Source organism: Hyperolius riggenbachi, chromosome 8, assembly GCF_040937935.1.
Source record: "Hyperolius riggenbachi isolate aHypRig1 chromosome 8, aHypRig1.pri, whole genome shotgun sequence".
In the NCBI taxonomy this organism is placed as follows: domain Eukaryota; kingdom Metazoa; phylum Chordata; class Amphibia; order Anura; family Hyperoliidae; genus Hyperolius; species Hyperolius riggenbachi.
In genome coordinates this window covers 37,340,356-37,361,826 of record NC_090653.1, presented here as the reverse complement: position 1 = coordinate 37,361,826, position 21,471 = coordinate 37,340,356, and the positions used below count along the sequence as shown (strand labels likewise).

The 21,471-nt window shown below is 43.4% G+C and overlaps 1 protein-coding gene across 3 annotated transcripts in view; it reads right to left on the bottom strand.

The window, feature by feature from the left end:
• LOC137528728 (class I histocompatibility antigen, F10 alpha chain-like) overlaps positions 1-21,471 on the bottom strand; it is a 68,618-nt gene that overhangs the window by 32,421 nt on the left and 14,726 nt on the right. The window lies entirely within an intron of this gene.

The window sequence follows — 21,471 nt, the reverse complement described above, 5'->3', positions numbered from 1 at the left end:
GCTTGCCGGACTGGTTGCGACCATATTTCCGCAATCCATCCGGCGTTGCAGATTTTTCGTTATAGTACCCCTCCGTCTAGGCGTGGACTCCGGACACGTCCCACCTGGCCTGTTAGGATGGAGCTCATGGAACCGTCTCCTAAGATTATCAGCATGTAAATCACCTGCTTTGACCCAGGATCTTTCCTCTAGACCGAACCCTCTCCAATGCACCAAATACTGCACTGAACCCTGAACTCGTCTGGAGTCCAAGATCTCCTCAACCTCCCATTCAGGCTCACCATCAACCATGACAGGGTGAGGCGGGAGGGAATCCACCTGAACAGCCGGCTTCAAGAGCGACACGTGAAAGGCTTTCCCCACCTTTAGAGAATGCGGTAAACTGACTCTGTAAGTAACACGATTAACCCTTTCGGAAACTGGATATGGACCAATATACCTGGGCCCCAGTTTCGCGGACGGCTGTCTCAGAGCTATATGACGAGTTGATACCCAAACTTTGTCCCCTGGTTTAAACTCCCACTCTGCAGATCGTCTCTTATCTGCCTGCCTCTTCTGTATGTCAAAAGCCTTTTTCAAATTTTCTCCGACATTAGCCCAGATCATCTTGAAGGATTCCTGCCACTTCTCCAGAACAGGGAATGGAGAGGCCGTCACTGGTAAAGGAGAACATTTGGGTGACTTCCCACTGACTATCTGAAAAGGCGCATAACCAGAGGACTCATTCCTAAGATTGTTATGTGCGAACTCAGCGAATGGCAGAAACTCCGCCCACTGGTGTTGAGCGTCCACCACATAACATCTTAAGAACTGTTCCAAGGACTGATTAATCCTCTCCGTCTGACCGTTGGTCTGCGGATGGTAACCTGATGAAAAAGACAACGACATACCCATCCCCTTACAGAAGGCCCGCCAGAATCTCGAGACAAACTGAACCCCTCTGTCCGAAACAACATTTTCCGGAATGCCGTGTAACTTAAAGATATTTTGAATAAAAAGATCTGCTAATTTTTGAGCAGAAGGGAAACCACTCAAGGACACAAAGTGAGCCATCTTACTGAATCTGTCAGTGACTACCCAAATGACCGTCTTTCCATTGGAAACTGGCAGTTCTCCTACAAAGTCCATGGAAATGTGCGTCCATGGCTCCTGAGGGGAGGGCAGAGACTGTAAAGTTCCGACTGGAGCTAGTCGGGAGGGTTTGCTCCTGGCACAGACGGTACAGGTTTTGACAAATTCTCTGCAATCTGTTTGTAATGATGGCCACCAGACAGCCCTACCTATTTCAGTGGCTGCCAGGATGATCTCTTTTGACAAAATACTTTCTGGAGAAGGGGGTGGAGCAGTTTCAGGTTCAAAGCAATGAGAAAGGGCGTCTGCTTTGACGTTCTTACTCCCTGGTGTAAATGTAATTATGAAATTAAAACGGGAGAAAAAGAGGGCCCATCTAGCCTGTCTGGGGGTGAGTCTCTTGGCTTTTTCAATGTATTGTACATTTTTATGATCCATGTAAACAGTTATTACATGCTCTGCCCCCTCCAACCAGTGGCGCCATTCCTCGAAAGCAAGCTTGATGGCCAATCATTCCCTGTTTCCAACGTCATAGTTTCTCTGGGCAGGGGAGAACTTTCGGGAAAAAAAAGCACAGGGATGAAGCTTGCCTTGAAGTCCTGAACGTTGAGACAATACTGCTCCCACTCCAACCTCCGAGGCATCCACCTCTACTATAAATGGATAAGCAACATCGACCTGACATAATATAGGAGCTAAACAGAATGCTTCTTTCAGAGAGGAAAATGCCATACATGCTTTCTCTGACCAATGAGTGGCATCAGCCCCGTTTTTTGTCAAATTAGTAAGTGGAGTCACCACTGATTAGAAACCCCTGATAAACTTCCTATAATAGTTTGCGAATCCCAAGAACCTCTGCAGTGCTTTAAGCCCAGATTGTTGTGGCCAATCCTTCACTGCAGAGACCTTCTTGGGATCCATGGACAATCCTGACGTGGAGATAATGTATCCAAGAAAGGCAATCTCTTTAATCTCGAAAACACATTTCTCCAACTTTGCAAACAATTAATTGTCCCTGAGTTTTTGTAACACATATTTCACATGTTGGTGATGTTCAGTGATATTTTTAGAAAATATCAAGATGTCGTCTAAGTAGACGATTACAAAGTGACCCAGTACCTCTCTGAAAATCTCGTTAACAAACTCCTGAAAAACTGCAGGAGCGTTACACAACCCAAAAGGCATCACCAAATACTCGTAATACCCCTTGGGAGTGTTGAACGCCGTCTTCCACTTGTCTTCCTCCCTAATATGGATTAAATTGTAAACCCCCCTCAGATCTAGCTTTGTGAATACAGAAGCCTCGGAAACTTGTGTGAACAGATCATAAATCAACGGTAGTGGGTAACGATTCTTAATCGTGATCTTATTTAGACCCCTGTAGTCAATACAGGGACGCAAGCCTCCATCTTTTTTCTGAACGAAAAAGAATCCGGCCCCCGCAGGAGATCTTGAGGGGCGGATAAAACCCTTCTGTAAATTTTCCTGAATGTAATCATCCATGGCCAATTTTTCTGGGGGAGAAAGATTATATAAGTGGCCCCTAGGAGGCATGGTTCCTGGTTTCAAATCTATTGGACAGTCAAAGGGTCTATGAGGGGGTAACTGATCAGCTGCACGGGGACAAAACACATCCGAATATTCTTGATATTGTGGAGGAACTCCTTCCACATGAACCTTGGTTGAACATAAAATTATATTCTGTAGACAATATTGCGAACAGTAAGGAGACCAAGTAGTCAACTGCCCATCCCTCCAATCAAACTGAGGAGAATGTAAACGTAACCAAGCTAATCCTAATATCACCGTAGAGGTAGACATTTTTAGCACATAGAACTGTATGACCTCCTTGTGCAGAGCTCCTACTTGAAGCGAGAAAGGAGGTGTCTGGCACAGTGGGGAATTTCCTTGCAGAGGAGAATCATCTATTGCTGTAACGTATAAATGTCTTTCTACAGGAAGTATGGGAATATTTAGACTTAAAGCAAAATTCAGATCTAAAAAGTTGGCAGTTGACCCAGAATCCACAAATGCTGTGGTAGAAAAGTTTTGCCCTTCCCAATTAATGGAGCAGGGCAATAAAATTTTCTCTTGTTTGGGGGGTGAAACTAGTCCGCTTACGGTGGTACCCCCAACCACACCTAAGCCGAAGAGTTTCCCGACTTCCTACCACAGTTTTGTGCAATGTGACCCTTTTTCTCCGCAATACATGCAGAGACCCTCTCTGTGTCTTCTGATTCTCTCAGCCTCAGTGAGGCGCCTGTGGCCTAACTGCATAGGCTCCTCAGTCTCAACTGCTGCCGAGCTACTAGTACCTGAAACCCTAGGATACAAAGAATACCTGCCCTTCTTATTGTACCTAAGGCGTCTATCTATTCGGATAGATAGCGTTATGGCTTCATCAAGATCTTTAGGCTCTGGATGGCTAACCATCATGTCGGTTACTGCTTCCGACAACCCATTTAGGTATCGATCAAGAAGTGCATATCGCTCCCATCTAGATGATACAGCCCATTTTCTAAACTCTGACGCATAGTCCTCCGCTGTACTGCGTCCCTGTCTAAGGTTTTTAAGTTTACGTTCAGCCGTGGCGGCACTATCCGGATCATTGTAGATGACCGCCATGGCTTTAAAAAACTCTTGGACAGACGAAAGGGCAGGATGATCGTCCGGTAAACCGTAAGCCCAAGTTTGGGAATCTGCGTGCAACAGAGTTTTGACAAGAGTAACCTTCTGGGCCTCTGTTCCTGAGGACACAGGTTTCATGTCAAAATAGGACTGAACTCTGTGGCGGAAGTTCTGAAAATCTGACCTAGAGTCTGAAAATTTCTCGGGAATGTTCATTTTAGGCTCACTAGGAGCCGGGGGAGGTCGGACGCTAAGTGGTGGTTGCAGCCTCCAGCCAGTCTCAGTCAGCTGAGTAATCTGAGCCTGCTGTGCAGTCACAGTAATCTTCAGCTGTTCTAGCTCTGCCCTTACGGTCTGAAGCTGATTGACCACCCCCTCCATTTTACTTCTTTATGGTCTGTGTTTATGTAACGATTGGTGTCAGCAAGCACAGATATTCTGATTATTGGTGATCTGCAGTATCACCAATAATACAGATGCTATACCTGATTATATGGTGATCTGCAGAATTGCCAATATTGCAAGTATATCGTGACATGATACAATCGTATGCAAGAGGGTGCTTGGTACAATAGAGTATTTCTATAGGGCACAGAGATACAACCTCCAGCAAGCTGGAGCAGCAGACAACATTAATAATATACAGCGTAAATTCAAGTCTGTGGAAATATCCACCACGCCGTAATTCCTCGACAAACATCAAATTCCTCAGAGGTATGGTTACCTCTGAATGGGAACCCCGTGTGTGAGATCCTCCAAAGGACGGAGTGGAGGAGTCTCGGCCTCTAGTAGCAAGGGTTTGCTAGTGGCGGTCGTCTCAAAGAGGCAAGCCTCTGATAGAACCCTACAGTGGGAGACGTTCCACTGAAGGGAGAAAGGTCAGACAAAATGAGGTTCGGCAACAGATCAGGCGGCAGCAGTACAGAAACGTGAGACAAGAGAATAGTCGGAAACCAAGCCAATAGTCGATAACGGTACGGGCTGGCGAAGTACAGAATCAGGAAGCAAGAGAGTAGTCAAGACAGGCACAGAATCATACACGATAAATCAAACAGTATAATATGTGTATATATTGGCGATAAACCAATATATAACACAATACCAGAGACAAGGCTGACTAGGTCTGAGTGCTGACACAGGGTATCGCAAACACAGACCAAGTGTGACTGAAAAGCACTTCCTTATATACTGCCTGGGAGAGAAGTCTCCACCCCAGGCAGCAACCAATCAGAGCAAGCTAAAATGTCAGCTGACCTCCAGGTCAGCTGACACGCTTTCTAAGAGTATAAAGGCATGTCTGGCGTGCGGGCGCACCCCCTAGAGGCAAGATGGCAGAGCCCTGGTGAGCAGCATGCTGGTGAGTTTGGAGCAGAGTGTTCGGACAGGTTTGCGCAGCGGATGCGGACGAATTTCCACATCCCGCGTTGGAAGGTCCGCTTGCCGGACTGGATGCGACCATATTTCCGCAATCCATCCGGCATGGCGGATTTTTCGTTACAGGACTCTGTCTCTGACACAGGCGACCTGGGTTCATATCTTGGCTCTTAAAATAATTTAAACAATTGAAGCATTACGCTGCATCATCACAAAATTAAAAAAAAAAATCGGAGGTGGTCATAATACATATCATGCCTAAAAGCTGTTCTCATCAGCCCATCGATGTACGTAAGCTCTGTCCCAGTGTGGCCATCTGACAAGAGATATCCCTGGGAGAACTCTACAGGTGAAACTCGAAAGATCAGAATATCGTGCAAAAGTCCATTTCTACGCCCCTTGGGAGGACTGTGACCATTCCAGGGGTGTAGATATATGCCTCCCACTGCGATCAATGCTGTGCACGCTCCCGCTTGGGTTCTCATCGCCACCCGTTAGTAGACACATCAGTGAATGGGAACACGGTTCCCATTCACCGATCTAATCAATGATCAGCGGCATCAATAAGATGCTGTGGTCATTGACAAACTGAAAGTAAAACATACACACATTACTTCCTGTTAGCTTACTAACAGTACGCACAGGAAGATAAAGTGGGGTGACATCTAGTGGCTAAATATTAAAAAATACTAATACACCCACTATACATTACATTTCATAAAAATACACAAAATACCCCATAAATTAACCACTTACCTTCCCTCCCATAGTTTCCAAAATAAATCAATTGTATAAAAAAGTGACTAAAAAAACAAAACTTAAGTTACCTTAGGGACTTAACTTTTTTAATATGTACTGTATGTCATAAGGGTATATTACTGTTACTTTTGCAAATAAGGGCTTGTAACTAGTGATGGGCACAAAATGAAAAAAAATACACCTTAACTTCCAAATAAAATATTGTTGCCATACATTGTACTAGGGACATATTTTAAATTTTGTAATAACCAGTACAAATGGGCGAACAAAAATGTGTGAGTTACATCCACTGTCATGGCTGAAAACTGAGAAAAAATGAAATTTTGCCATTTTTTTCTTAATGTCCCCCTAAAAATGCATTCAGAATAAAATCATTGTTAACAAAATGTACCACCCAAAGAAAGCCTAATCGATGATTAAAAAAAAGAAACAAGCTACAGATCATTTTGTTGTGATAAGTAGTTATAAAGTTATTAGCGAATGAAAGGGAGAAACACTCAAAATGTGAAAATGGCTCTGGTCCATGAGGGGAAAAACCCCTCAGTGGTTAAAAGGTGAAACTAATTTATGAAATAGGAACCCTTTGCAGGTGTTTTGGATGAATTAGCTGATTACAGTGTGACACTTCGAACCTAGAATATTGAACATTTTTTACAATATTCTAAGTCTGAGATTTTGATTTTAGGGTTCTCATAAGCTGTAAGCCATAATCATCAAAATTATAACACATAAAGGCTTGAAATATCTCGCTTTGCATGTAATGAGTCTATTTTATATATTGGTTTCACCTTTTAGTTGAATTGACTTTTGCACAATATTTTAATTATTTTTTGTATATTGTTTCTTGTCCAGAATACAGCTTGTTACTGACAGCCAATAAGAGCAGATTACTGAGGGGGTGTGACCGGCGAGTAGAATTTATCAGAGTGAAATCTCCTTACATGCACATGTAAAATGTGGCATTTCAGAGAAGAGAAACTTGACAGTGAAGCCAGAAAAGGAGAAATAATGTTTTAGCGTTAATTTAACCTCACAAGATGTGGACACAGGTCAGGTGCATTTGAGAGAAGTTATCAGTTGAAGAAGAAAGTTAAAGCTGGTAAATTACGGTACTTCACATTCTTTGTGAGTTCAGCTCAGTGACAGTTGGGGGTTTGTCTTCAAATGAGATCTCTGACAGGAAATCACCTCACTGGTTGGACTATACCCATCCCCCCATAGTGCCATTTTACACATCATCTTCTCCTACAGGAATTGCCTGAGGATGGAATACACCCATTCCCTTACAATGCTTCCATTTTACCCAATGCACAAACCTTTTTTGCACTATTGCACTATTAACTAATTTATGAGTTTCCCCACAAAAGAAACATGCTATATAAATGCATAATAATAATAATAATAACATGGTAGAACATTAGACTATGACTATGGTAGGGATTAGATTGCGAGCTTCTCTGAGAACAGTCAGTGACATGACTATGTACTCTGTAAAGTGCTGCAGAAGATATAAGTACAATATAAATCTATATATATAAGATTGGATGTACAGTATGTGTGTGTGTATGTATGTATGTGCCGCGATCACTTGAAAACGCCTTGACCGATTTGAACGAAACTTGGTATACAGATCCCTTACTACCTGAGATGATATGCTCTGGGGGTCTCGGGTCTCCCCTGCACAGCTGGGCAGAGCTACAAACAGAAAATCTGATTTCACCCATTCATGTCAAAGGAAAAAATGGAGAAGGCTGCCATTCTCACAGCAATCAAGCCAGAGTCCCCACACTTGGCACAGTTGGTCACTTGGTGACCGAGGTTACAAATTCAGAAATAGTGGGCGGAGCATAAAACAGCCATTCAAATTTCAGCCATTCATTTTAAATGGGAAACTGTAAACTGCAGCCATTCTTACAGTTAATGGCAGGGTTTTCAAACTTGCCACACTTGATCACTGGGTGACTGGGATTAATATTCAGTGGGTGGAGCCTACAACATCATATCAAAATTAACCTGTTGATTTTCAAGGGGAATATTTAAATTGCTGCCATTCTTACACTGTCAATAGCAGGTGCCTACAACCTGGTACAGTTGGTCACTGGGTGACTGGGGGTTCAAACTCAGAAAGGAGGCGGAGCCACAAACAGACAATGAGATTTGTTTAATTTCAATGGGAATATACAAATTACTGATACCAAGGACCCCAAAGCTCATAAACTTGGTAACTGAGTGATTGTCAAGGTTAGAAAAAGTGGGTGGCGCCAATAACTACATTTTTTACATGGGAAAATATAAAATGCAGCCATTCTCACACTATTAATGGCGGAGTTCTCAAACTTCACACAGTTGGTCACCGGGTGACTGGGACTAATATTCAGAAAAGTGGATGGAACGTACAGCAGCCAATCAAAATTCACCTACCGATTTTCAAGGGGAATATTGAAACTGCTGTCATTCTTACACTGTTAATGGCAGAGGCCTCAAACCTGCTACAGTCGGTCATTAAGTGACTGGGGTTCAAATTCACTAGAGGGGTGGAGCCACAAACAGCCAATCAGATTTCCTTGCTGGATAAACTGCTTTCATTCACACAATTTTAATGCTAGGAACCCGAAACCTCACAAACTTGGTCATTGAGTGACTGTGTGTCAAGGTTACAAAAACTGGGTGGAGTCAAAAACAGATTTCCCTGGGAAAATGTAAACTGCAGCCCTTCTTCGCTGTTAATGGCAGGGATCTCAAACTTTGCACAGTTGGTTACTGGGTGACTGGGATTAATATTCAGAAAAGTGAATGGAGCCTAAAAAAATCAATCAATATTCACCTGTTGATTTTCAAGGGGAATATTAAAATTGTTGCCATTCTTGCACTGTTAATGGCATAAGCCTCAAACCTGCTACAGTCATTGGGTCACTGGGGTTTAAATTCAGAAAAGGGGGCAGAGCCACAAACAGCCAATCAGATTTGTTTTTATTGATGCCAAGGACCCGAAAGCTCACAAACTTGGTCATTGAGTGACTGTGTGTCCAGGTTACAAAAAGTGGGCAGAGCCAAAAACAAATTTCACTGGGAAAATATAAACTGCAAACCTTCTTACACTATTAATGGCAGGGTTCTCAAACTTTGCTAAGATGGTCACTGGGTGACTGAGATTAATATTCAGGGGAATATTCAGGGAATAGCCAATCAAAATTCACCTGTTGATTTTGAAGGGGAATATTTAAATTGCTGCCATTTTTACACTGTTAATAGCAGATGCCTAAAACCTGCTACAGTTGGTCAGGGGGTGACTGGGCTTCAAATGATGGAGGGGCGGAGTCACAAACAGCCAATCTGATTTGTTTAATTTCTATGGGAATATACAAATTATTGATGCCAAGGCTCACAAACTTGGTCATTGAGTGTTTGTGTGTTAGGGTTAGAAAAAAAGTGGGCGGAGCAGACACCAGCCAAATACATACCCGGGCAACGCCGGGTCATCAGCTAGTGACATTATAAAACAAAAGTCATATAACAAATACTTCATATGCTTTAGCTTCTAAGGAATTCCTCACCTAGCAGACATGCACTAGCCAGACACCAGACCACCTTAGATTCAAATCTGTTGGGAGAAGAATACTTTCTGTATCCAATAGAGAAAAGTAAATCCTATATTAGCCTCAATACACAAAGCATAAGGGCTTATTCACTTAAGAGCGATTTCGCTCTTTTTCAAGCGCTGATGTCAGGTAGTGAAAAAATGAATCGCTGAGCAAAAGTGCTTAGAAAAGCACTGAGGGCTCTTTCACATCAGAGAGCACATGCAGGAGCCGATCTCCTGCACGCTTTAATGGCCTGCGGCGGGACGTCAAGAAGTTGTGGTGGAGCAGCGGCAGTTCTAAACGCAACGGCTGGACGTTTCAAAGCTCTCAGATGTGTTGTAACGTAACGCTCTGGAACGATTCATCTAATGTGAAAGTTAACATGAAAAGTCAAATAGACTTTTCTAAACGCAAACTAGGAGTGATCCATCAAAACGCTCGGATCAGCTCCTAGTGTGAAGGAGTCCTTAGAAAAGCACTTTTCTAAGCGGAAAACGATTTGAAAAGCGCTCACCAAATCGACAGCGCTTGTGATAGCGATTTGTAATGTGAGCAAGGCCAAGCCGAATGCGGTAAGTAATGCAGAAAACAGATGATGTTACTAAACATGTTACAAAGACTCAATTCACTAAGCCTGTTATCGCATGGAAAAGTAACATTACAGACCAGTGTGGTCAATTACCAATTTGTGTGGTTAATACTTCAGTAAATGTTGATTCACAACTATTTCAGCATTTGGTAAAACAAGTAAAAGTGTTTGGTAACCAAGGCCAGGCTGGAGCTGTCGGTAACGTACAGTCAGACAGGCGGTGGTAAAATTGACAGACAAAGTAGACAGTCAATAGGAAGAGCCTCCCTGTCCTGCTACTCGGTCCATTGGTGCCGATATACTGCCGGGTGGGACATCACATGTAATAAAAGGCTAGGAGCACACATAACATAGCGTGAAAGGCTGCATTTTAGGTCATATTTTATATTAATGTTTTGTGTGTTTTTTGTGCTTTTTTACTGCGTTTTTTGTGCGTTTACGATGTGTTTTTCAAATGTTTTGTGTGTGTTTTAATGCGTTTTTGGTTCGCATATACAAAACGCATATGCGTTTTTATGCGTTTTCCATGCATTTTAATATTTCCATTTATGCAAATCACTAAGAAGACAACAGGAAGTGGAAATACAGCAAAAAAAAAAATATTTGTGGGGAAAAACACATAAAAACGCATGAAAAACGCATACAATTGCGTTCCCATTGCCTTTCATTATGTGCGTTTTTATATGCGTTTTTTCCTGTGGCCCATAGACTTCCATTAGCGGCAGAAATGCAGCGTTTTACGCTGGCTGCTATGTGTGCACCCAGTCAGACAGATGTAGGACCAGAGCACATTCAAAAAGGTTTCCCTGTATCTCTTTAGAGGTGCAGGTGAATGGCTAACACACAGGAGCCATTCTGACTAAAGGGATGCTGGGGATGTTTTTTGAGACCGGTTTTACACCTATTTTTTGTGTTGCAGTGGGATGCAATGCTCCTGTCACATCCCAACACAGTGCAAAAAATGCCAAACACATGACCCTGCGACCGAGTCATATGCATAGCGCCAACTTCCTGCTGGGCAGGAAGTATGTCTCCGGGATTCCCATCGGTCTGCACATGTGCGGCCTGACGCACCGTACTCCGTCGTTCACACTACGTGCATCACTCATAGACTTACATTACCCCAAGCACCGTGTTGTGCTTGAAGTAATGCGCTGTTGCCCAACGTGGGACTAGATACTTCCAGAGCGCCGCAACGGACTGCAATAAGTGGGAAAGTCTCCATAGGCTTTCATTGCTTTCGCAGCCCCTTGTGGCAAAATAGGGTAACGCAATGCAGTTTTACCCTGCTAGTGTAAAATGGACCTTCAATTTTTATGTTTTAGCTCAATGCAGAAGATGAGAGCTCTGCCACCAGCTTCTACTGCACAGTTAAAGCAAGAAGTTTTGAATCAGGATGATACCATTTTTTGGCTAACTTCTGGTTGAACTCGATGGACGTATGTCTTTTTTCAACCCAAATAACTATGTAACTACTGTATATGTAACTTAAAGGGTGCCCTCAGCGCAGCTCCTCTCCCTCCCGGCATCCAGCGGTGAAGAAGCCTCGCCAGGTCGGCTTCCAGGTCGGCTTCTGTGCGCTCCACGGCGGGGGAGTCACGTGGTGTAGAGACGTCATCAGGTCTCTACTGCGCAGGCGCAGAACTACTGCGCCTGTGCAGTAGAGACCCGATGACGTCACGTACACCACGTGACCCGCGCCGTGGAACGCACATGACGCCGACCCGGAAGCCGACCTGGCGAGGCTTCTTCACCGCTGGATGCCGGGAGGGAGAGGAGCTGCGCTGAGGGCACCGATCGACTGCCAGGAGCTGGAAGAAGCCCCAGGTGAATGTAGTTTGTTTTTTTTTGCAGCGCGGATCTTCCCTTTAAAGCCGGATTGTCACCGTAACAATCAAATTTCAACAGCAACTGGTCTGATTATATTAAGTAATAAAAGTGCTAATCCTGCATTCAAAACTTTCAAAACTTTTTCTGCTATTTATAGTCAGGGCCGGCTTTAGGGGGGGGCGAGAGGGGGCAGAGCCCCCTCAAACAGACTCACTGCCCCCTCAAATCAGAGCCGCTCTCGCTATGCCGCTGGCTGCTTCCTGGTCCGTGGTGTGGAGCGCAGAGCGGTCATGTGATCAGTCACATGACCGCTTCTTCCTCGGACGGCTCTCCGAGACAAGTCTCTGCTGTGACGCAGGCAGTGGCGACCATAAGAGCCACCCCGCATAGAGGAGGAGTCGACTCTCTCAGAGAAAGAGGAATTCTCCTCCTCTGAAAGAGTCGACTCCTCCTCTATGCAGGGCGGCTTCTTAAGGTCCCGCTCCCGCCACTGTGCCTGCGTCAGAGCTGAGACTCCTCTCAGAGAGAGTAGACGTGCTGACAGTTTTTCTACCCGGTCCCGCCATCTGCCACCCGCCTCACCAGACACTGTCTGTGTGCTGTGCCTGCCAGTGCCAGACCAGTTGCATTGGGAAATCAATAATTTTGTGTGTGCTGTGCCACAGTGCCAGTTCAGTTGCCAGTCCAATAGTCAGCCTGGCTGGCAAATCAATCAGATAATTGCCTCATTTAAGGCTGTCAGTCAATCAGTGTCAGTGCCAGAGTGCACTGCAGCCTTGCTGGCAAATCAATCAGATAATTGCCTCATTTAAGGCTGTCAGTCAATCAGTGTCAGTGCCAGAGTGCACTGCAGCCTTGCTGGCAAATCAATCAGATAATTGCCTCATTTAAGGCTGTCAGTCAATCAGTGTCAGTGCCAGAGTGCACTGCAGCCTTGCTGGCAAATCAATCGCTCAGATTGCCTCATTTATTTTGTGTGCGTTCTTTGCCATCTGCCGCCGCCTCAGGCCCTCAGTGCACAGCACTGTATTTGTGCAAAAAAACCCACGCAATATATCAGTATATTAGCATTTGAAGAAAATTATTTCTGTGTTACACCTGAGAACATTTTTTTGATAATCTGCAGTGCGCAGAACTGTATTTGTGGTAGAAAAAAACACGCAATATCAGCATATTAGCATTTGACGAAAAGTATTTCTGTGTTACACCTGAGAACATTTTTTTCAATAATCTGCAGTGCGCAGAGCTGTATTTGTGCTAAAAAGAGCAGAGCTCAAACTTCCCTGGCAGACCTTTAAAGGACTTCCGAGGCCAAAAAGAAGAAAATGACACTATACCTTTTTATTATCAGAATCCATGGAGGACGTCCAGCGCGTCCTCCGCACCGAAAAGGGCTGCAATGACGGCGGAACGGTGCGGAGGACGCGCTGGACGTCCTCCGTGGATTCAGATATTAAAAAGGTATAGTGTCATTTTCTTGTTTTTGGCCTCGGAAGTCCTTTAACACCACTGTAAGGTCATGACATGTTTATTTGGCCCCACCCATGACCACGCCCACAGTCTGCTGCATGGCCACGCCCATTTTGCAGGGTTTTTGTATGCCCCCTGCAAATTTCTGTCTGCCCCCTCATATGTGCCTGTCTAGAACCGGCCCTGTTTATAGTTTGGAGTTATTACATACTTTTGGAGCACTGGCCCTTTAGTTGCCATTGCCAAACAGTTGCATGCTGGGGGGTCTTTTTATCTATAAAATATTCCTCTTCCCTTTATTTCCCCCTCTTTCTAATGACATAAGACAGTGCACTTCCTAGCATAGACCTCAGTGGGAGTGTCTGAAGACTCTGGGAGGAGGGCAGGTAACAAACACACTATTAGCAAGAGGAGAAAAAAATAGTGAGGGAGGAAATTATGTCAGGATTAGCTTCATTCAAAGCTAACCAAGATGGAAACTGTCTAGAATAGGATTCTCTGCTTTTCCTTTAAAAAATTCACAGGAATAATAATGTGGACAGTGCAATACATCTGTTATGTAAGTAGAAGTAGTAATTATCTACTTATATGTGTGTTTTTTATTTCTAGGTTAGCATGGATGTCACTTCTTCTTTAAAAGAATAAGAATAAGCAAGCTTTCGGCTGTACAGCCTTTATCAGGCTTCAATCCTGTTTGCTGCCGCACAGTTACCAAGACTTCCGTCTGTGGGTAAATTATTGTGTGACTCCCCCGTTAGGGAAAAACTTAGTGAATTAAAAAAAAAGGTCTGAAATCATGCACTTGGTATTTTAACAAAGAATATTTGTTATTTGTGTTTAATTAATTCTGGCAAATAGAGCAAGAAGAAATATTTCCTCCAGAACCCAGATCTCTCTGACATATCTACATGAAGGAAAATACGTAGCTTGCAGCTTGCATCTGCAATCCAGTGTGTAATGATCGCTGCTGCAGCAGCTATTCCTGGAAGTAGTAGTGCTGCAGCTCAGGCAGTTCTGATCTATTTCCATGCAAGCTGCATAGCTTTGTCTGTCTTTCCCTGCTGTCAGCTTGTGACTGATTATCATTCACCTGTGTGGAAATCTGCATGTCTGCTCCCATTGGATGACCTCAGTATAAAGATCTGCTTCCTGCAGGGTTTCCTTGGGTTTTCATAGCTTCAGCTTAAAGTGAACCTTAAGTGAGAAAAAAAAATTGAGTTTTACTCACCTGGGGCTTACCTCAGCCCCCTGCAGCTGATCGGTGCCCACGACGAGTCGCTCTGATGCTCCGGGTCCCGCTGGCGGCCACTTCCGGTTTCGCCGTCAGGACCCGTCAGGCTGGGGAACGCGGCTGATACTACGCGTTCCCAGCCAAAATAGCACCCCTATGCGGCCATATGTCCGCATACGAGTGCCTATGCGGACATATGGCCGCATAGGGGTGCTATTTTGGCTGGGAACGCGTAGTATCAGCCGCGTTCCCCAGCCTGACGGGTCCTGACGGCGAAACCGGAAGTGGCCGCCAGCGGGACCCGGAGCATCAGAGCGACTCGTCGTGGGTACCGATCAGCTGCAGGGGGCTGAGGTAAGCCCCAGGTGAGTAAAACTCATTTTTTTTTTCTCACTTAAGGTTCACTTTAAGCCTGCCTTGCTGTCGCTTTAGCCCCCGATCGTGTTTCTTGTTATAAAGATACTTTGCTGGTCTTTGCATCATATATTGGTTCATTGCCTATATATATGCATACCAGCACGTTTATTATTTTCCTTGTATTTGTGTTACGTTGATACATCAGTGTTGCTGATGTATACGTACACGAACTGTTTATATCCTGTGTGCAGTTAGTCAGCTTTCCAGCACGTTTTGGTAGGTTGCGCGTACCGTGACCACCCGTGCTGAGGTAGTTACCCTGCTCCTGGTTCTGTTTGTGGATTGCGTTCATCTCTGCGAGGAGATAACGAATCCTTCTGAATCCTGTCCTGTTACCGTTTGTGGATTGCGTTCATCTCTGCGAAGAGATAACGAATCCTTCTGAATCCTGTTCTGTTACCGTTTGTGGATTGCGTTCATCTCTGCGAAGAGATAACGAATCCTTCTGAATCCTGTTCTGTTACTGTTTGTGGATTGCGTTCATCTCTGCGAAGAGATAACGAATCCTTCTGAATCCTGTTCTGTTACCGTTTGTGGATTGCGTTCATCTCTGTGAAGAGATAGCGAATCCTTCTGAGTCCTGTTCCCTGTATTACTCCATTCCTAGTCAGCGTTCCTGCTTATGTCATATATCGGTTCATTGCCGATATATACATATGTTAGTCAGACGTTACAAATAGTTTCATTGATAGCTGTAATTGTAATACGCTAGGAAAACATACTTATTGTATATTTATCTGTGTTACGTTCATCTATCTTAATCCTGCTATTTTCTGACTGTCCTGTCCTGTCTTTGTGAGGCACGCCATCGCCGCATCGCATTGGCTGCCTCATTCCAGTCTGTCTGGTTTTGGACGCTTGCTGTCGCTAAGTGCCGCTAGCTAGCAAGCGTTCATTCTGTCTACCTGTCCTGATCTCCTCAGTTCTGGTTTGTGCGCTCAGCGCTACTTTGCGCTGAGACGTTATTACGAAAGCATTGTTTGTGGCTGTCAGATCTGCACCGGCTCTGTGCGCCACAATCTCCTATTGGAGTCAGTCCTCCCCTCCACTATACTAGGGATAGCCTGTTTCCTGGTGCTAGTGTGTGTACCTCCTCCACGTCAGCTCATGCGTTGCATGCTGACTGTGGAGAATACACCACCAAGCCTCACACAGTGGAAATTACACCAATATTTAGAAACTGAATCTTAAAAAGGAACTAAACTCTTGCACAGGACAGAAGGAAAACAGAGAAATGCACCCTGTATGTACCGTATTTAGAGAGTTTAGCCTGTCTGATTCCCCCTCATTTGTGTCTAATTACTAGTTGTAATTTGATCTACCCCCTGTGTCACATGACTGCCTTTGGCAGATAAGCCCATTTGAAAGTACAGGCTGTAAATAATATGTCTGCTTCCATGAATCAGGAAGTAGACACACTGCAGATTTATTTTGGGATTTGTATCAGCTGTAACAAAGAAATGTGGTTTTTTTTGTTTAAAGGTTATTATGTTGTTGTGTATCCTTTAACTACTTACTGCACCAGGTGCAGTATAATCACATCCTGCATTCCCATTCATAAATCTACGTCCCCGATTCAATGAATGCAGGCATCTATTAGATGCCTGCTTCATCGTATCTTCCGGCTGCCACGGTGCCATGCGTTATTTCCGTTTCACGTCCTTACATACGTGAATCGGAAATAATGACTGACATCTTGTGTCCAAATAGTAAAACTACTGTACATCTAAAAACATTTCATTTAATAAAAATACCTACACTTACATCTAAAATTATTTATTACCCTCCCACCCTCCCCCACAGTACCCCCCAAAATTTTTCATATTAACCATTTCTGCCACGCGGACGTGAGCTTCACACCCGCAGCGGCAGGTGCTAGAGCCGCAGGGACACGCTAGTCACGTTCCTGCAGTTTGGGGGGTGTGCAAGCGATCCTGCGGGCAGATGCCCGCGATCGCGCTGCTGCTGCTAGCAGGGGGGGATTGACTGCAGGAGACAAAAGTCCCCTGTGCCAATCTGAGCATGTCCACGGAGAATAAACACTCGGCCGCTTTCCGCCGCCCTATCATTACATTTATGAAGGGAAACAATGTTTCCATTCATAACCTCCCCGCCGCCGTTGTGATCGGATGCTTCCGATGGAAGCCTACGTCACTTCCCTGGTTACAATGTAGTGATACATTGTATCCCAATTAGCGTACATTGTACGCTACTGGGATTTTTGCTCACTAGTCCAAATAGTAAAACACACCTACTGACTTTGGGGAATAAAAATAAATGATTATTTATGTCAAGAGGACATCTAATTAATAAATAATGGGCTAAAAATTAATGATGGATGTAAAACTGAAAAAATGCAACTTTATTTCCAAATAAAATATTGTCACCTTACATTATACTAGGGGTATAATTTTAACGTTGCAATAACCGGGACAGATGGCCAAATAAAATGTGTGGATTTTAATTATGGTAGCATTAATTATTTTAAAACTGTAATGGCTTAAAACTGAAAAATAATGATTTTTTTTTCACTTTTTTTCTTATTATTCCCATTATAATGCATTTAGAATAAAATAATTCTTAGCATAATTTACCATCCAAAGAAAGCCTAATTGGTGGCGGAAAAAACAAGGTATAGATCATTTTTCTGTGATAAGTAGTGATAAAGTTATTGATGAATGAAAGGGAGAAGCACAGACAGGTGAAACTTCCTCTCGTCCATAGGGTGAAAAATCCCCGCGGGCTGAAATGGTTAAAAAAAAAAATCATATATAAAAAAAAACATAAATAGTTGCCTTAGGGACTGAACTTTTGAAATAGGCATGTCGATAGGGAATATTACTGTAATTTTTTAATTTGCGGGCTTATAAACTGTGATGGATGCAAAACTGAAAAAATGCACCTTTATTTCCAAATAAAATATTGGCGCCATACATTGTACAAGGGAAAATTTTTAAACGTTGCAATAACCGGGACAAATGGGCAAATAAAATGTGTGAGTTTTATCCACAGTAGAACTTTTTATTTTAACACTATAATGGCTGAAAAATGAGAAATAATAAATTTTTTCCATTTTTTTTCTTATTAATCCAATATGTCTTTAGAATAAAATAATTTTTAGCATAATGTACCTCCCAAAGAAAGCCTAATTGGAGGCAAAAAAAACAAAATATAGATCATGTCGTTGTGATTAGTTGGGATTAAGTTATTGGCGAAAGAAAGGGTGGAGCGCTGACAGGTGAAAATTGCTCTGGTCCTCAAGGGGAAAAAACGCCTCAGTTGTCAAGTGGTTAAAGCAGAGAGGAGTTCTGAGTTCAGGCCCACATTAATGCGGAAATGGCTCAATCAATGCTGACAGGATTACTCCTATTTTTGGGCTAGAAATCCCTCTCCAACAGCCTGAGGGCTCTTTTACAATCAAATCGCAAAACGCAATCACAAACACAATATGATTTTGCTACAATTTCATTACAATGCAATTTTGCTGAGATTTTCACTGAATGCTAAAAACACAAAAAATGCAGTACTATTGCCATTAGGCAAAATCATATCGCAATTGCATCACACTAGTAAAAGGGTTCCAGTAGTTTTCATTGTTTTGCTGATGTCCTTGCATTTTGCATACTATTTAAAAACACAGCAAAATCGCATGTAGTAGCAGACAGAGCCCTCAGGACCATTTATTCAAAAGGTGCAAGCAGGGGAGGAAAACAACTTTGTTTTTTTTTATAATTACCACTATTCAAAACACACATGGAAGTGATGATTACAAGCATGGCACAATGAAGATCTAATACAGCAGTTAAAGGAGGGCACCTGAAAGACTCTCTAGTTTAGGGGCCCTGGTGCAGTTGCTACCTCTGCAGACCCTATTTTCACGCCTCTGTCTCTGTAAATACGTACAGTAGAGTCCTGGTTATCCAGAACTCAACTAACAGCAGCATCTAACCAGCATAAACTGCCTGCAGGACTCACAATGGTGAAGGCCAACTTCTTAGGGTGTTTGTGAGCTCTGGTGTACTTAAAGGGAAGTGTAAGTGACATGTGACATGATGAGATAGATGTTTGTATGTACAGTGCCAAGCACACAAATAACTATGCTGAGTTGCTTTTCTTTGCCTGAAAGAGTTAAGGTAGCCATACATCTGAAGATTATGGGCAGATTCGACAAAGAGACAACTTTATTTCTAATCGAATCTGATTAGAGATAAATTTGTTTTTGTTGATTCTGCCCATACACTACAGGCCGATTTCCATCCGATTTCAGCATGAATGTACAGTGGGTTGCAAAAGTATTCGGCCCCCTTAAAGTTTTCCACATTTTGTCATATTACTGCCACAAACATGAATCAATTTTATTGGAATTCCACATAAAAGACCAATACAAAGTGGTGTACACGTGAGAAGTGGAACGAAAATCATACATGATTACAAATATTTTTTTACAAATAAATAACTGCAAAGTGGTGTGTGCATAATTATTCGGCCCCCTTTGATCTGAGTGCAGTCAGTTGCCTATAGACATTGCCTGATGAGTGCTAATGACTAAATAGAGTGCACCTGTGTGTAATCTAATGTCAGTACAAATACAGCTGCTCTGTGAGGGCCTCAGAGGTTGTCTAAGAGAATATTGGGAGCAACAACACCGTGAAGTCCAAAGAACACACCAGACAGGTCAGGGATAAAGTTATTGAGAAATTTAAAGCAGGCTTAGGCTACAAAAAGATTTCCAAAGCCTTGAACATCCCGCAGAGCACTGTTCAAGCGATCATTCAGAAATAGAAGTATGGCACAACTGTAAACCTACCAAGACAAGGCCATCCACCTAAACTCACAGGCCGAACAAGGAGAGCGCTGATCAGAAATGCAGTCAAGAGGCCCATGGGGACTCTGGACGAGCTGCAGAGATCTACAGCTCAGGTGGGAGACTCTGTCCATAGGACAACTATTAGCCATGCACTGTACAAAGTTGGCCTTTATGGAAGAGTGGCAAGAAGAAAGGCATTGTTAACAGAAAGCATAAGAAGTCCCGTTTGCAGTTTGCCACAAGCCATGTGGGGGACACAGCAAACCATGTGGAAGAAGGTGCTCTGGTCAGATGAGACCAAAATGGAACTTTTTGGCCAAAATGAAAACCGCTATGTGTGGCGGAAAACTAACACTGCACATCACTCTGAACGCACCATCCCCACTGTCAAATATGGTGGTGGCAGCATCATGCTCGGGGGGTGCATTTCTTCAGCAGGGACAGGGAAGCTGGTCAGAGTTGATGGGAAGATGGATGGAGCCAAATACAGGGCAAACTTGGAAGAAAACCTCTTGGAGTCTGCAAAAGACTAGAGACTGGGGCGGAGGTTCACCTTCCAGCAGGACAATGACCCCAAACATAAAGCCAGGGCAACAATGGAATGGTTTAAAACAAAACATATCCATGTGTTAGAATGGCCCAGTCAAAGTCCAGATCTAAATCCAATCGAGAATCTGTGGCAAGATCTGAAAACTGCTGTTCACAAACGCTGTCCATCTAATCTGACTGAGCTGGAGCTGTTTTGCAAGGAAGAATGGGCAAGGATTTCAGTCTCTAGATGTGCAAAGCTGGTAGAGACATACCCTAAAAGACTGGCAGCTGTAATTGCAGCAAAAGGTGGTTCTACAAACGTATTGACTCAGGGGGCTGAATAATTACGCGCACCCCACTTTGCAGTTATTTATTTGTAAAAAATGTTTGGAATCATGTATGATTTTCGTTCCACTTCTCACATGTACACCACTTTGTATTGGTCTTTCACGTGGAATTCCAATATAATTGATTCATGTTTGTGGCAGTAATGTGACAAAATGTGGAAAACCTCAAGGGGGCCGAATACTTTTGCAAGCCACTGTATATGGTATGTATTTATTATTAGCTAAGCTTATTTTTAACATTGAGGGCCATATATAGTATATGCATGTCATGTTTTTTTCTCCTACGTTTTCTCCTAGGAGATAATTTGTCATCTTCTGTTTAAAATAACTTTTTCAGCACTCTGCAGTTGGAAAAGTACTTCTGAATATTTTTTTGCTTGCTGGTGGCTTACAAGGCATTTTAGTGATAAGGTGTGAATGTGTCACCTAGGAGAAAACTGAGGAGAATAAGTGTATTGCATGTGGTCCTGTGTCTCAAGCAACCAGAAAGCACACTTGTCCAGCATCAGGTGATCCCTATGCCAGAGACCCTACTGTATCTGCACAGAACCATGTCATAATAATACTGTCCTCATAGTTTTAACCACACTGTTCCTTATCAACATTTTTCCTTCATATTTGCATTTGAAAATAAGATATATATCAATTTAGAGGCTGGGTATAACATTTAGAGCAGGGCTGGATTTTCCATAAGGCACTGTAGGCGCTTGCCTACAGGCGCCTGATGATAGAGAGGCGGCTCACTACTGTCCACTAGCGCCTCCCTCTTTCCTTCCCTATGCAAAGTCCTGAGCAGAGCATAAATGATAGTTTACTCTGGCTACCTAATACTAAGG